The sequence below is a fragment of the Schistocerca gregaria genome, unplaced genomic scaffold, assembly GCF_023897955.1.
Source record: "Schistocerca gregaria isolate iqSchGreg1 unplaced genomic scaffold, iqSchGreg1.2 ptg000552l, whole genome shotgun sequence".
Classification (NCBI taxonomy): domain Eukaryota; kingdom Metazoa; phylum Arthropoda; class Insecta; order Orthoptera; family Acrididae; genus Schistocerca; species Schistocerca gregaria.
In genome coordinates, this window is record NW_026061946.1 from 987356 (window position 1) to 1002877 (window position 15522).

The window sequence follows — 15522 nt, forward strand, 5'->3', positions numbered from 1 at the left end:
GGACCTTAAGATTCTGCATGAAAGGAGGACTAGCAGCCGAGTTGCACGGGAGAATGTGAAAAGTGTTCATATGTAGAAAAAACCTGAGAAATCCGTCCGTTTTCGTCATTTGTTATCGAATAGACTTAAAGCCAGATCGTCACATTGGCCGCTCTTCTCTCTGAAACGGTTGTATTTATCGTCTGCAAAGCTATGTCGCGTGCTGCGCTATGCGGAGACACCAAAAGCACCATAGTAGAACACAGATGAAGCTTCTAAGTTGATGTAATAGCCAGTAAGAAGTAGTACAATTCAAGTTTTAGGTATCGATTATTGACTTCTTAGCTGGCATTGGTGCCTTGTACATGAGCTAGGACCTTAAGATTCTGCATGAAAGGAGGAGTAGCAGTCGAGTTGCACGGGAGAATGTGAAAAGTGTTTATATGTAGTAAAAACCGGAGAAATTCGTCCGTTTTCGTCATTTGTTATCGAATCGACTGAAAGCCAGATCGTCACATTGGCCGCTCTTCTCTCTGAAACGGTTGTACTTGTCGTCTGCAAAGCTATGTCGCGTGCTGCGGTATGCGGAGACACTAAAATCACCATAGTAGAACACAGATGAAGCTACTAAGTTGATGCAATAGCCAGTAAGAAGTAGTCCAATTCAAGATTTAGGTATCGATTATTGACTTTTTAGCTGGCTTCGGTACCTTGGACATGAGCTAGGACCTTAAGATTCTGCATAAAAGGAGGACTGGCAGCCCAGTTGCACGGGAGAATGTGAAAAGTGTTCATATGCAGTAAAAACCTGAGAAATCCGTCCGTTTTCGTCATTTGTTATCGAATCGACTTAAAGCCAGATCGTCACATTGGCCGCTCTTCTCTCTGAAACGCTTGTACTTATCGTCTGCAAAGCTATGTCGCGTACTACGGTATTCGGAGACACTAAATGCACCTTAGTAGAACACAGATGAAGCTCCTAAGACGATGTAATAGCCAGTAAGAAGTAGTAGAATTCAAGTTTTAGGTAATGAATATTGACCTATTAGCTGGCTTTGGTGCCTTGGACATGAGCTACGACCTTAAGATTCTGCATGAAAGGAGGACTAGCAGCCGAGTTGCACGGGAGAATGTGAAAAGTGTTCATATGTAGTAAAAACCTGAGAAATCCGTCCGTTTTCGTCATTTGTTATCGAATCGACTTAAAGCCAGATCGTCACATTGGCTGCTCTTCTCTCTGAAACGGTTGTATTTATCGTCTGCAAAGCTATGTCGCGAACTGCGGTATGCGGAGACACTTAAAGCACCATAGTAGAACACAGATCAAGCTTCTAAGCTGATGTAATAGCCAGTAAGATGTAGTACAGTTCAAGTTTTAGGTATTGAATATTGACCTTTTGGCTGGCTTTGGTGCCTTGTACATGAGCCAGGACCTTAAGATTCTGCATGAAAGGAGGACTAGCAACCGAGTTGCACGGGAGAATGTGAAAAGTGTTCATATGTAGTAAAAACCTGAGAAATCCGTCCGTTTTCGTCATTTGTTATCGAATCGACTTAAAGCCAAATCGTCACATTGGCCGCTCTTCTCTCTGAAACGGTTGTACTTATCGTCTACAAAGCTATGTCGCGTGCTGCGGTATGCGAAGACACTAAAAGCACCATAGTAGAACACAGATGAAGCTTCTAAGTTGATGTAATAGCCAGTAAGAAGTAGTACAATTCAAGTTTTAGGTATCGACTATTGCCTTTTTAGCTTGGTTTGGTGCCTTGGACATGAGCTAGGACCTTAGGATTCTGCATGAAAGGAGGAGTAGCAGCCGAGTTGCACGGGAGAATGTGAAAAGTGTTCATATGTAGTAAAAACCTGAGAAATTCGTCCGTTTTCGTCATTTGTTATCGAATCGACTTAAAGCCAGATCGTCACATTGGCCGCTCTTCTCTCTGAAACGGTTGTACTTATCGTCTGCAAAGCTATGTCGCGTGCTGCGGTATGCGGAGACACTAAAAGCACCATAGTAGAACACAGATGAAGCTTCTATGATGATGTAATAGCCAGTAAGAAGTAGTCCAATTCAAGTTATAGGTATTGAATTTTGACCTTTTAGCTAGCTTTGGTGCCTTGGACATGAGCAAGGACCTTAAGATTCTGCATGAAAGGAGGACTAGCAGCCGAGTTGCACGGGAGAATGTGAAAAGTGTTCATATGTAGTAAAAACCTGAGAAATCCGTCCGTTTTCGTCATTTGTTATCGAATCGACTTAAAGCCAGATCGTCACATTGGCCGCTCTTCTCTCTGAAACGCTTGTACTTATCGTCTGCAAAGCTATGTCGCGTGCTGCGCTATGTGGAGACACTAAAAGCACCATAGTAAAACACAGATGAAGCTTCTAAGTTGATGTAATAGCCAGTAAGAAGTAGAACAATTCAAGTTTTAGGTATCGATTATTGACTTCCTAGCTGGCTTTGGTGCCTTGTACATGAGCTAGGACCTTAAGATTCTGCATGAAAGGAGGAGTAGCAGCCGAGTTGCACGGGAGAATGTGAAATGTGTTTATATGTAGTAAAAACCGGAGAAATTCGTCAGTTTTCGTCATTTGTTATCGAATCGACTGAAAGCCAGATCGTCACATTGACCGCTCTTCTCTCTGAAACGCTTGTACTTATCGTCTGCAAAGCTATGTCGCGTGCTGCGGTATGCGGAGACACTAAAATCACCGTAGTATAACACAGATGAAGCTACTAAGTTGATGCAATAGCCAGTAAGAAGTAGTCCAATTCAAGATTTAGGTATCGATTATTGACTTTTTAGCTGGCTTCGGTACCTTGGACATGAGCTAGGACCTTAAGACTCTGCATAAAAGGAGGACTAGCAGCCCAGTTGCACGGGAGAATGTGAAAAGTGTTCATATGCAGTAAAAACCTGAGAAATCCGTCCGTTTTCGTCATTTGTTATCGAATCGACTTAAAGCCAGATCGTCACATTGGCCGCTCTTCTCTCTGAAACGCTTGTACTTATCGTCTGCAAAGCTATGTCGCGTACTACGGTATTCGGAGACACTAAATGCACCATAGTAGAACACAGATGAAGCTCCTAAGATGATGTAATAGCCAGTAAGAAGTAGTAGAATTCAAGTTTTAGGTAATGAATATTGACCTTTTAGCTGGCTTTGGTGCCTTGGACATGAGCTAGGACCTTAATATTCTGCATGAAAGGAGGACTAGCAGCCTAGTTGCACGGGAGAATGTGAAAAGTGTTCATATGTAGTAAAAACCTGAGAAATCCGTCCGTTTTCGTCATTTGTTATCGAATCGACTTAAAGCCAGATCGTCACATTGGCTGCTCTTCTCTCTGAAACGGTTGTACTTATCGTCTGCAAAGCTATGTCGCGTGCTGCGGTATGCGGAGACACTAAAAGCACCATAGTAGAACACATATGAAGCTTAAAAGTTGAAGTAATAGCCAGTAACAAGTAGTACAGTTCAAGTTTTAGGTATCGATTATTGACTTTTTAGCTGGCTTTGGTGCATTGGACATGAGCTAGGACCTTAACATTCTGCATGAAAGGAGGACTAGCAGCCGAGTTGCACGGGAGAATGTGAAAAGTGTTCATATGTGATAAAAACCTGAGAAATCCGTCCGTTTTCGTCATTTGTTATCGAATCGACTTAAAGCCAGATCGTCACATTGGCCGCTCTTCTATCTGAAACGGTTGTACTTATCGTCTACAAAGCTATGTCGCGTGCTGCGGTATGCGGAGACACTAAAAGCACCATAGTAGAAAACAGATGAAGCTTCTAAGTTGATGTAATAGCCAGTAAGAAGTAGTACAATTCAAGTTTTAGGTATCGATTATTGCCTTTTTAGCTGGCTTTGGTGCCTTGGACATGAGCTAGGACCTTGGGATTCTGCATGAAAGGAGGAGTAGCAGCCGAGTTGCACGGGAGAATGTGAAAAGTGTTCATATGTAGTAAAAACCTGAGAAATTCGTCCGTTTTCGTCATATGTTATCGAATCGACTTAAAGCCAGATCGTCACATTGGCCGCTCTTCTCTCTGAAGCGCTTGTACTTATCGTCTGAAAAGCTATGTCGCGTGCTGCGGTATGCGGAGACACTAAAATCACCATAGTAGAACACAGATGAAGCTACTATGTTGATGCAATAGCCAGTAAGAAGTAATACAATTCAAGATTTAGGTATTGAATATTGACCTTTTAGCTGGCTTTGGTGCCTTGGACATGAGCAAGGACCTTAAGATTCTGCATGAAAGGAGGACTAGCAGCCGAGTTGCACGGGAGAATGTGAAAAGTGTTCATATGTAGAAAAAACCTGAGAAATCCGTCCGTTTTCGTCATTTGTTATCGAATAGACTTAAAGCCAGATCGTCACATTGGCCGCTCTTCTCTCTGAAACGGTTGTATTTATCGTCTGCAAAGCTATGTCGCGTGCTGCGCTATGCGGATACACCAAAAGCACCATAGTAGAACACAGATGAAGCTTCTAAGTTGATGTAATAGCCAGTAAGAAGTAGTACAATTCAAGTTTTAGGTATCGATTATTGACTTCTTAGCTGGCATTGGTGCCTTGTACATGAGCTAGGACCTTAAGATTCTGCATGAAAGGAGGAGTAGCAGTCGAGTTGCACGGGAGAATGTGAAAAGTGTTTATATGTAGTAAAAACCGGAGAAATTCGTCCGTTTTCGTCATTTGTTATCGAATCGACTGAAAGCCAGATCGTCACATTGGCCGCTCTTCTCTCTGAAACGGTTGTACTTGTCGTCTGCAAAGCTATGTCGCGTGCTGCGGTATGCGGAGACACTAAAATCACCATAGTAGAACACAGATGAAGCTACTAAGTTGATGCAATAGCCAGTAAGAAGTAGTCCAATTCAAGATTTAGGTATCGATTATTGACTTTTTAGCTGGCTTCGGTACCTTGGACATGAGCTAGGACCTTAAGATTCTGCATAAAAGGAGGACTGGCAGCCCAGTTGCACGGGAGAATGTGAAAAGTGTTCATATGCAGTAAAAACCTGAGAAATCCGTCCGTTTTCGTCATTTGTTATCGAATCGACTTAAAGCCAGATCGTCACATTGGCCGCTCTTCTCTCTGAAACGCTTGTACTTATCGTCTGCAAAGCTATGTCGCGTACTACGGTATTCGGAGACACTAAATGCACCTTAGTAGAACACAGATGAAGCTCCTAAGACGATGTAATAGCCAGTAAGAAGTAGTAGAATTCAAGTTTTAGGTAATGAATATTGACCTATTAGCTGGCTTTGGTGCCTTGGACATGAGCTACGACCTTAAGATTCTGCATGAAAGGAGGACTAGCAGCCGAGTTGCACGGGAGAATGTGAAAAGTGTTCATATGTAGTAAAAACCTGAGAAATCCGTCCGTTTTCGTCATTTGTTATCGAATCGACTTAAAGCCAGATCGTCACATTGGCTGCTCTTCTCTCTGAAACGGTTGTATTTATCGTCTGCAAAGCTATGTCGCGAACTGCGGTATGCGGAGACACTTAAAGCACCATAGTAGAACACAGATCAAGCTTCTAAGCTGATGTAATAGCCAGTAAGATGTAGTACAGTTCAAGTTTTAGGTATTGAATATTGACCTTTTGGCTGGCTTTGGTGCCTTGTACATGAGCCAGGACCTTAAGATTCTGCATGAAAGGAGGACTAGCAACCGAGTTGCACGGGAGAATGTGAAAAGTGTTCATATGTAGTAAAAACCTGAGAAATCCGTCCGTTTTCGTCATTTGTTATCGAATCGACTTAAAGCCAGATCGTCACATTGGCTGCTCTTCTCTCTGAAACGGTTGTACTTATCGTCTGCAAAGCTATGTCGCGTGCTGCGGTATGCGGCGACACTAAAAGCACCATAGTAGAACACATATGAAGCTTAAAAGTTGAAGTAATAGCCAGTAACAAGTAGTACAGTTCAAGTTTTAGGTATCGATTATTGACTTTTTAGCTGGCTTTGGTGCATTGGACATGAGCTAGGACCTTAACATTCTGCATGAAAGGAGGACTAGCAGCCGAGTTGCACGGGAGAATGTGAAAAGTGTTCATATGTAGTAAAAACCTGAGAAATTCGGCCGTTTTCGTCATTTGTTATCGAATCGACTTAAAGCCAGATCGTCACATTGGCCGCTCTTCTCTCTGAAGCGCTTGTACTTATCGTCTGAAAAGCTATGTCGCGTGCTGCGGTATGCGGAGACACTAAAATCACCATAGTAGAACACAGATGAAGCTACTAAGTTGATGCAATAGCCAGTAAGGAGTAGTCCAATTCAAGATTTAGGTATTGAATATTGACCTTTTAGCTGGCTTTGGTGCCTTGGACATGAGCAAGGACCTTAAGATTCTGCATGAAAGGAGGACTAGCAGCCGAGTTGCACGGGAGAATGTGAAAAGTGTTCATATGTAGTAAAAACCTGAGAAATCCGTCCGTTTTCGTCATTTGTTATCGAATCGACTTAAAGCCAAATCGGCACATTGGCCGCTCTTCTCTCTGAAACGGTTGTATTTATCGTCTGCAAAGCTATGTCGCGTGCTGCGCTATGCGGAGACACTAAAAGCACCATAGTAGAACACAGATGAAGCTTCTAAGTTGATGTAATAGCCAGTAAGAAGTAGTACAATTCAAGTTTTAGGTATCGATTATTGACTTCTTAGCTGGCATTGGTGCCTTGTACATGAGCTAGGACCTTAAGATTCTGCATGAAAGGAGGAGTAGCAGCCGAGTTGCACGGGAGAATGTGAAAAGTGTTTATATGTAGTAAAAACCGGAGAAATTCGTCCGTTTTCGTCGTTTGTTATCGAATCGACTGAAAGCCAGATCGTCACATTGGCCGCTCTTCTCTCTGAAACGGTTGTGCTTATCGTCTGCAAAGCTATGTCGCGTACTACGGTATTCGGAGACACTAAAAGCACCATAGTAGAACACAGATGAAGCATCTAAGTTGATGTAATAGCCAGTAAGAAGTAGTACAATTCAAGTTTTAGGTATCGATTATTTACTTTTTAGCTGGCTTTGGTGCCTTGGACATGAGCTATTACCTTAAGATTCTGCATGAAAGGAGGACTAGCAGCCGAGTTGCACGGGAGAATGTGAAAAGTGTTCATATGTAGTAAAAACCTGAGAAATCCGTCCGTTTTCGTCATTTGTTATAGAACCGACTTAAAGCCAGATCGTCACATTGGCCGCTCTTCTCTCTGAAACGGTTGTATTTATCGTCTGCAAAGCTATGTCGCGTACTGCGGTATGCGGAGACACTAAAAGCACCATAGTAGAACACAGATCAAGCTTCTAAGTTGATGTAATAGCCAGTAAGATGTAGTACAGTTCAAGTTTTAGGTATTGAATATTGACCTTTTAGCTGGCTTTGGTGCCTTGGACATGAGCTAGGACCTTAAGATTCTGCATGAAAGGAGGACTAGCAGCCGAGTTGCACAGGAGGATGTGAAAAGTGTTCATATGTAGTAAAAACCTGAGAAATCCGTCCGTTTTCGTCATTTGTTATCGAATTGAATTAAAGCCAGATCGTCACATTGGCCGCTCTTCTCTCTGAAACGGTTGTACTTATCGTCTGCAAAGCTGTCACGCGTGCTGCGGTATGCGGAGAAACTAAAAGCACCGTAGTAGAACACAGATGAAGCTTCTAAGTTGATGTAATAGCCAGTAAGAAGATAGGTATCGATTATTGACTTTTTAGCTGGCTTTGGTGCCTTGGACATGAGCTAGGACCTTAACATTCTGCATGAAAGGAGGACTAGCAGCCGCGTTGTCCGTGAGAATGTGAAAAGTGTTCATATGTAGTAAAAACCTGAGAAATCCGTCCGGTTTCGTCATTTGTTATCGAATCGAGTTAAAGCCAGATCGTCACATTGGTCGCTCTTCTCACTGAAACGGTTGTACTTATCGTCTGCAAAGCTATGTCGCGTGCTGCGGTATGCTGAGACACTAAAAGCACCATAGTAGAACACAGATGAAGCTTCTAAGTTGATGTAATAGCCAGTAAGAAGTAGTCCAATTCAAGTTTTAGGTATCGATTATTGACTTTTTAGCTTGCTTTTTTGCCTTGGACATGAGCTAGGACTTTAAGATTCTGCATAAAAGGAGGACTAGCAGCCCAGTTGCACGGGAGAATGTGAAAAGTGTTCATATGTAGTAAGAACCTTAGAAATCCGTCCGTTTTCGTCATTTGTTATCGAATCGACTTAAAGCCAGATCGTCACATTGGCCGCTCTTCTCTCTGAAACGGTTGTGCTTATCGTCTGCAAAACTATGTCGCGTGCTGCGGTATGCGGAGAAACTAAAAGCACCGTAGTAGAACACAGATGAAACTTCTAAGTTGATGCAATAGTCAGTAAGAAGTAGTACAGTTAAAGTTTTAGGTATCAATTATTGACTTTTTAGCTGTCTTTGGTGCCTTGGACATGAGCTAGGACCTTAAGATTCTGCATGAGAGGAGGACTAGCAGCCGAGTTGCACGGGAGAATGTGAAAAGTGTTCATATGTAGTAAAAACCTTAGAAATCCGTCCGTTTTCGTCATTTGTTATCGAATCGACTTAAAGCCAGATCTTCACATTGGCCGCTCTTCTCTCTGAAACGGTTGTACTTATCTTCTGCAAAGCTATGTCGCGTGCTGCGGTATGTGGAGACACTAAAAGCACCATAGTAGAACAGAGATGAAGCTTCTAAGTTGATGTAATAGATAGTAAGAAGAAGTAGAATTCAAGTTTTAGGTATCGATTATTGACTTTTTAGCTGGCTTTGGTGCCTTGGACATGAGCAAGGACCTTAAGATTCTGCATGAAAGGAGGACTAGCAGCCGAGTTGCACGGGAGAATGTGGAAAGTGTTCATATGTAGTAAAAACCTGAGAAATCCGTCCGTTTTCGTCATTTGTTATCGAATCGACTTAATGCCAGATCGTCACATTGGCCGCTCTTCTCTCTGAAACGGTTGTACTTATCGTCTACAAAGCTATGTCGCGTGCTGCGGTATGCGGAGACACTAAAAGCACCATAGTAGAACACAGATGAAGCTTCTAAGTTGATGTAATAGCCAGTAAGAAGTAGTACTATTCAAGTTTTAGGTATCGGTTACTGAATTTTAAGCTGGCTTTGGTGCCTTGGACATGAGCTAGGACCTTAAGATTCTGCATGAGAGGAGGACTAGCAGCCGAGTTGAACGGGAGAATGTGAAAAGTGTTCATATGTAGTAAAAACCTGAGAAATCCGTCAGTTTTCGTCATTTGTTATCGAATCAACTTAAAGCCAGATCGTCACATTGGCCACTCTTCTCCGTGAAACGGTTGTACTTATCGTCTGCAAAGCTGTGTCACGTGCTGCGGTATGCGGAGACACGAAAATCATCATTGTAGAACACAGATGAAACTTCTAAGTTGATGTAATAGCCAGTGAGAAGTAGTACAATTCAAGTTTTAGGTATCGATTATTGACTTTTTAGCTGGCTTTGGTGCCTTGGACATGAGCTACGACCTTGAGATTCTGCGTGAATGGAGGACTAGCAGCAGAGTTGCACGGGAGAATGTGAAAAGTGTTTATATGTAGTAAAAACCGGAGAAATTCGTCCGTTTTCGTCATTTGTTATCGAATCGACTGAAAGCCAGATAGTCACATTGGCCGCTCTTCTCTCTGACACGCTTGTACTTATCGTCTGCAAAGCTATGTCACGTGCTGCGGTATGCGGAGACACTAAAATCACCATAGTAGAACACAGGTGAAGCTACTAAGTTGATGCAATAGCCAGTAAGAAGTAGTCCAATTCAAGAATTAGGTATCGATTATTGACTTTTTAGCTGGCTTCGGTACCTTGGACATGAGCTAGGACCTTAAGATTCTGCATAAAAGGAGGACTAGCAGCCCAGTTGCACGGGAGAATGTGAAAAGTGTTCATATGCAGTAAAAACCTGAGAAATCCGTCCGTTTTCGTCATTTGTTATCGAATCGACTTAAAGCCAGATCGTCACATTGGCCGCTCTTCTCTCTGAAACGGTTGTGCTTATCGTCTGCAAAACTATGTCGCGTGCTGCGGTATGCGGAGAAACTAAAAGCACCATAGTAGATCACAGATGAAGCTTCTAAGATGATGTAATAGCCAATAAGAAATAGTACAATTTAAGTTTTAGGTATCGATTATTGACTTTTTATCTGGCTTTGGTGCCTTGGACATGAGCTAGGACCTTAACATTCTGCATGAAAGGAGGACTAGCAGCCGAGTTGCACGGGAGAATGTGAAAAGTGTTCATATGTAATAAAAACCTGAGAAATCCGTCCGTTTTCGTCATGTGTTATCGAATCGACTTAAAGCCAGATCGTCACATTGGCCGCTCTTCTCTCTGAAACGGTTGTACTTATCGTCTGCAAAGCTATGTCGCGTGCTGCGGTATGCGGAGACACTAAAAGCACCATAGTAGAACACAGATGAAGCTTCTATGATGATGTAATAGCCAGTAAGTAGTAGTCCAATTCAAGTTATAGGTATTGAATTTTGACCTTTTAGCTAGCTTTGGTGCCTTGGACATGAGCAAGGACCTTAAGATTCTGCATGAAAGGAGGACTAGCAGCCGAGTTGCACGGGAGAATGTGAAAAGTGTTCATATGTAGTAAAAACCTGAGAAATCCGTCCGTTTTCGTCATTTGTTATCGAATCGACTTAAAGCCAGATCGTCACATTGGCCGCTCTTCTCTCTGAAACGCTTGTACTTATCGTCTGCAAAGCTATGTCGCGTGCTGCGCTATGTGGAGACACTAAAAGCACCATAGTAAAACACAGATGAAGCTTCTAAGTTGATGTAATAGCCAGTAAGAAGTAGAACAATTCAAGTTTTAGGTATCGATTATTGACTTCCTAGCTGGCTTTGGTGCCTTGTACATGAGCTAGGACCTTAAGATTCTGCATGAAAGGAGGAGTAGCAGCCGAGTTGCACGGGAGAATGTGAAATGTGTTTATATGTAGTAAAAACCGGAGAAATTCGTCAGTTTTCGTCATTTGTTATCGAATCGACTGAAAGCCAGATCGTCACATTGACCGCTCTTCTCTCTGAAACGCTTGTACTTATCGTCTGCAAAGCTATGTCGCGTGCTGCGGTATGCGGAGACACTAAAATCACCGTAGTATAACACAGATGAAGCTACTAAGTTGATGCAATAGCCAGTAAGAAGTAGTCCAATTCAAGATTTAGGTATCGATTATTGACTTTTTAGCTGGCTTCGGTACCTTGGACATGAGCTAGGACCTTAAGACTCTGCATAAAAGGAGGACTAGCAGCCCAGTTGCACGGGAGAATGTGAAAAGTGTTCATATGCAGTAAAAACCTGAGAAATCCGTCCGTTTTCGTCATTTGTTATCGAATCGACTTAAAGCCAGATCGTCACATTGGCCGCTCTTCTCTCTGAAACGCTTGTACTTATCGTCTGCAAAGCTATGTCGCGTACTACGGTATTCGGAGACACTAAATGCACCATAGTAGAACACAGATGAAGCTCCTAAGATGATGTAATAGCCAGTAAGAAGTAGTAGAATTCAAGTTTTAGGTAATGAATATTGACCTTTTAGCTGGCTTTGGTGCCTTGGACATGAGCTAGGACCTTAAGATTCTGCATGAAAGGAGGACTAGCAGCCTAGTTGCACGGGAGAATGTGAAAAGTGTTCATATGTAGTAAAAACCTGAGAAATCCGTCCGTTTTCGTCATTTGTTATCGAATCGACTTAAAGCCAGATCGTCACATTGGCTGCTCTTCTCTCTGAAACGGTTGTACTTATCGTCTGCAAAGCTATGTCGCGTGCTGCGGTATGCGGAGACACTAAAAGCACCATAGTAGAACACATATGGAGCTTCAAAGTTGAAGTAATAGCCAGTAACAAGTAGTACAGTTCAAGTTTTAGGTATCGATTATTGACTTTTTAGCTGGCTTTGGTGCATTGGACATGAGCTAGGACCTTAACATTCTGCATGAAAGGAGGACTAGCAGCCGAGTTGCACGGGAGAATGTGAAAAGTGTTCATATGTGATAAAAACCTGAGAAATCCGTCCGTTTTCGTCATTTGTTATCGAATCGACTTAAAGCCAGATCGTCACATTGGCCGCTCTTCTATCTGAAACGGTTGTACTTATCGTCTACAAAGCTATGTCGCGTGCTGCGGTATGCGGAGACACTAAAAGCACCATAGTAGAAAACAGATGAAGCTTCTAAGTTGATGTAATAGCCAGTAAGAAGTAGTACAATTCAAGTTTTAGGTATCGATTATTGCCTTTTTAGCTGGCTTTGGTGCCTTGGACATGAGCTAGGACCTTGGGATTCTGCATGAAAGGAGGAGTAGCAGCCGAGTTGCACGGGAGAATGTGAAAAGTGTTCATATGTAGTAAAAACCTGAGAAATTCGTCCGTTTTCGTCATATGTTATGGAATCGACTTAAAGCCAGATCGTCACATTGGCCGCTCTTCTCTCTGAAGCGCTTGTACTTATCGTCTGAAACGCTATGTCGCGTGCTGCGGTATGCGGAGACACTAAAATCACCATAGTAGAACACAGATGAAGCTACTATGTTGATGCAATAGCCAGTAAGAAGTAATACAATTCAAGATTTAGGTATTGAATATTGACCTTTTAGCTGGCTTTGGTGCCTTGGACATGAGCAAGGACCTTAAGATTCTGCATGAAAGGAGGACTAGCAGCCGAGTTGCACGGGAGAATGTGAAAAGTGTTCATATGTAGAAAAAACCTGAGAAATCCGTCCGTTTTCGTCATTTGTTATCGAATAGACTTAAAGCCAGATCGTCACATTGGCCGCTCTTCTCTCTGAAACGGTTGTATTTATCGTCTGCAAAGCTATGTCGCGTGCTGCGCTATGCGGAGACACCAAAAGCACCATAGTAGAACACAGATGAAGCTTCTAAGTTGATGTAATAGCCAGTAAGAAGTAGTACAATTCAAGTTTTAGGTATCGATTATTGACTTCTTAGCTGGCATTGGTGCCTTGTACATGAGCTAGGACCTTAAGATTCTGCATGAAAGGAGGAGTAGCAGTCGAGTTGCACGGGAGAATGTGAAAAGTGTTTATATGTAGTAAAAACCGGAGAAATTCGTCCGTTTTCGTCATTTGTTATCGAATCGACTGAAAGCCAGATCGTCACATTGGCCGCTCTTCTCTCTGAAACGGTTGTACTTGTCGTCTGCAAAGCTATGTCGCGTGCTGCGGTATGCGGAGACACTAAAATCACCATAGTAGAACACAGATGAAGCTACTAAGTTGATGCAATAGCCAGTAAGAAGTAGTCCAATTCAAGATTTAGGTATCGATTATTGACTTTTTAGCTGGCTTCGGTACCTTGGACATGAGCTAGGACCTTAAGATTCTGCATAAAAGGAGGACTGGCAGCCCAGTTGCACGGGAGAATGTGAAAAGTGTTCATATGCAGTAAAAACCTGAGAAATCCGTCCGTTTTCGTCATTTGTTATCGAATCGACTTAAAGCCAGATCGTCACATTGGCCGCTCTTCTCTCTGAAACGCTTGTACTTATCGTCTGCAAAGCTATGTCGCGTACTACGGTATTCGGAGACACTAAATGCACCTTAGTAGAACACAGATGAAGCTCCTAAGACGATGTAATAGCCAGTAAGAAGTAGTAGAATTCAAGTTTTAGGTAATGAATATTGACCTATTAGCTGGCTTTGGTGCCTTGGACATGAGCTACGACCTTAAGATTCTGCATGAAAGGAGGACTAGCAACCGAGTTGCACGGGAGAATGTGAAAAGTGTTCATATGTAGTAAAAACCTGAGAAATCCGTCCGTTTTCGTCATTTGTTATCGAATCGACTTAAAGCCAGATCGTCACATTGGCTGCTCTTCTCTCTGAAACGGTTGTACTTATCGTCTGCAAAGCTATGTCGCGTGCTGCGGTATGCGGCGACACTAAAAGCACCATAGTAGAACACATATGAAGCTTAAAAGTTGAAGTAATAGCCAGTAACAAGTAGTACAGTTCAAGTTTTAGGTATCGATTATTGACTTTTTAGCTGGCTTTGGTGCATTGGACATGAGCTAGGACCTTAACATTCTGCATGAAAGGAGGACTAGCAGCCGAGTTGCACGGGAGAATGTGAAAAGTGTTCATATGTAGTAAAAACCTGAGAAATTCGGCCGTTTTCGTCATTTGTTATCGAATCGACTTAAAGCCAGATCGTCACATTGGCCGCTCTTCTCTCTGAAGCGCTTGTACTTATCGTCTGAAAAGCTATGTCGCGTGCTGCGGTATGCGGAGACACTAAAATCACCATAGTAGAACACAGATGAAGCTACTAAGTTGATGCAATAGCCAGTAAGGAGTAGTCCAATTCAAGATTTAGGTATTGAATATTGACCTTTTAGCTGGCTTTGGTGCCTTGGACATGAGCAAGGACCTTAAGATTCTGCATGAAAGGAGGACTAGCAGCCGAGTTGCACAGAAGAATGTGAAAAGTGTTCATATGTAGTAAAAACCTGAGAAATCCGTCCGTTTTCGTCATTTGTTATCGAATTGAATTAAAGCCAGATCGTCACATTGGCCGCTCTTCTCTCTGAAACGGTTGTACTTATCGTCTGCAAAGCTGTCACGCGTGCTGCGGTATGCGGAGAAACTAAAAGCACCGTAGTAGAACACAGATGAAGCTTCTAAGTTGATGTAATAGCCAGTAAGAAGATAGGTATCGATTATTGACTTTTTAGCTGGCTTTGGTGCCTTGGACATGAGCTAGGACCTTAACATTCTGCATGAAAGGAGGACTAGCAGCCGCGTTGTCCGTGAGAATGTGAAAAGTGTTCATATGTAGTAAAAACCTGAGAAATCCGTCCGGTTTCGTCATTTGTTATCGAATCGAGTTAAAGCCAGATCGTCACATTGGTCGCTCTTCTCACTGAAACGGTTGTACTTATCGTCTGCAAAGCTATGTCGCGTGCTGCGGTATGCTGAGACACTAAAAGCACCATAGTAGAACACAGATGAAGCTTCTAAGTTGATGTAATAGCCAGTAAGAAGTAGTCCAATTCAAGTTTTAGGTATCGATTATTGACTTTTTAGCTTGCTTTTTTGCCTTGGACATGAGCTAGGACTTTAAGATTCTGCATAAAAGGAGGACTAGCAGCCCAGTTGCACGGGAGAATGTGAAAAGTGTTCATATGTAGTAAAAACCTTAGAAATCCGTCCGTTTTCGTCATTTGTTATCGAATCGACTTAAAGCCAGATCGTCACATTGGCCGCTCTTCTCTCTGAAACGGTTGTGCTTATCGTCTGCAAAACTATGTCGCGTGCTGCGGTATGCGGAGAAACTAAAAGCACCGTAGTAGAACACAGATGAAGCTTCTAAGTTGATGCAATAGTCAGTAAGAAGTAGTACAGTTAAAGTTTTAGGTATCAATTATTGACTTTTTAGCTGTCTTTGGTGCCTTGGACATGAGCTAGGACCTTAAGATTCTGCATGAGAGGAGGACTAGCAGCCGAGTTGCACGGGAGAATGTGAAAAGTGT